This window comes from Electrona antarctica (genome assembly GCF_951216825.1).
Source record: "Electrona antarctica genome assembly, chromosome: 11".
Lineage (NCBI taxonomy): Eukaryota > Metazoa > Chordata > Actinopteri > Myctophiformes > Myctophidae > Electrona > Electrona antarctica.
This window is the reverse complement of record NC_136792.1, coordinates 2,331,370-2,333,869: the sequence shown is the minus strand read 5'-3', so window position 1 is coordinate 2,333,869 and position 2,500 is coordinate 2,331,370.

Sequence of the window (2,500 nt, the reverse complement as noted above, 5' to 3'; positions counted from 1 at the left end):
TACCAGGCCAATGCACCATTACACCATACCAGACCAATGCACCATTACACCATACCAGGCCAATTTGACCTCCAACATGTTGTTCTGCTCTCCTCTGTCTCTCTGCTCTCTGCCTCTCACTCTCTGTGCCGCCTCTATTTGTTTCTGCCTATCTGCATCCACTTAATCTCTGTCCGGTCCTGCTGAGATGTGATTTCTATTCCCAAAGGCTCTCACTAAGTAAATACACCTCTGTCTACTGGGGCTGCTGTTTTTACCCAAGCTCCACAAACCCCTGGGAACCCGGATGAGAGACTTTATTTGTGTTTTTTGTCTGTGTGTGTGTGTGTGTGTGTGTGTGTGTGTGTGTGTGTGTGTGTGTGTGTGTGTGTGTGTGTGTGTGTGTGTGTGTGTGTGTGTGTGTGTGTGTGTGTGTGTGTGTGTGTGTGTGTGTGGGTACATATATGCGTTGATGACGGAGGGAGTGAGGGAGTCAGATTAATAATGAATGAGTGAATTTCTTCCAGACTCCCTGAGGGGAGATGGATGCGGGGCGGCGGGGGGGGCAGGGGGAGGGGGGAGATGGATGCAGGGACGGGGGAGGGGGAGGGGGAGGGGGGAGATGGATGCAGGGACGACGCGATTTAGGGATGAAAGGAAAGAAGGGCGCGACAGAGGCTTTGGAACGCATCCATCTCTATTCTTTTTTTGGTGATTGATGGAGAGAGAGAGAGAGAGAGAGAGAGAGAGAGAGAGAGAGAGATTCTATAGACGTGGGATATCATGTAAAGTAAAGGAGTGAATACAGTGATATGAGCCATGGGTCGATATAGGAGACGATGGATCGATATAGGAGACGGCTCAGAGATGAAAATAAATGAAAAATAAAGAGGATTGTAATGTCGCAAAGGGACTTCTCATCGATTCAAACATCCTGCAGTGCCAGTTGTTGTCGATCATGATGTCATCAAATGAACACTGGCATACGCACTGCTTGTTCAAGCGAGAGGTCATGTGGTATAAGAACAAAATAATCAAATTAATTCATTCTGGGCGGGAACCCCTTTTGGTGTTTTAAGCATTATGTTATACTTTAGCTATTGAAAAATAGCAGATCTACATACAAAATGTGTCTTTGAATATATTTACTGGTGGGGGGTCCCTGGAACAACATATTTTCAGATGGGGGGCGGAGGCATATTACATATCATTTTCGGGGTCCTTGACATGAAATATTGAGCACCACTGATACAGAAACATGTTACTTTTTTTTTTTTTTTTTGACGTCGGGCCTAAATGGGTTAATCACGGTTCTGTTCTGTACTGTTCCAGGAAACTCCCACACAGTCTCGCTGGCCCGTTGGCGTCTATACGACTCCCTGCCAAACCAGTGGGATGCTCTCTTGACCTCGGGGAGTGCTTGATACCAACTCCTTGACAGCCCCCCCACACCCAGCTTAGCTTTTTAAACCACTCTGACTACACTCGGGCAGTCCCTGATCGGCCCAGGATTAATAATGCAATGCCCCTTTTAGTGGTCAATGGTCTCGTTGCTTTGTAGAACACTTGAGTATTGCACAAGGGCTTGGTTAAAACGCTCTCAGAGAGAGACAGGGGAGAGAGAGAGAGAGAGAGCGCTAATGACTGCTGCTGTAGAGCAGTCCATTAACCCATTTTGGGCGGGAACCCCTTTTGGTGTTTTAAACATTGTTATAATTTAGCTATTGAAAAATAGCAGATCTACAAGCTCATAGCTCAAGCTTGTAGTTCTGCTATTTTTGAAAAATCTTAGATGGGGTTCAGCGGCCTCTTACATAAAATGTGTGGGTTCCTTGACATGAAATATTGAACACCACTGATACAGAAACATGAGGTTTATCAGAAAACTTTTTTGAAGACATTTTTTAAATTTCGACGTCAGGCCTACATGGGTTAATGGTGTCTGTTTAACTGTAATATACTTTTACTCTCAGTGAGTGAACGTAACGTTATTTTGACCAATCTGAATGGTAGCGTATATATATATGTTTGTACAAATAATTAACACAACTGTTGAGGTTGAAGGCCCTGCTATTGACACATGCAGATCCAATGTGTTCGGGTAGGACCACTGCTGTTCTGACAAGAGGAAGTGTGATATTATTTACGCCATTCGGTGCTCACGCACACACGCACGCACACACACACACACACACACACACACACACACACACATTGCAAGGACTCCTTGAAGAACAGAGCAAGCACACTTTGTGTGCGATGTTACATCTTAAAAGGTGCTTTTGTCTTGGGAGTGTAGCAAAGCAGGTGGAAACAGTGCAGAGACCAAAGGCAAATTTACCGATTTGAAGTCGAAAAGAACTGGAACGTTTAGACGACAATCTGACACAAACTAAAGGAACAAACAGAACCGTACGCTGGGGACTAATCAGAGTACGAGGCACAGCTGGAGTGGTCGGGGACCAGAATGCGCATGGAAACAGGATGATGACTGGCGGGGTGACAGACTCAACCAACGGAG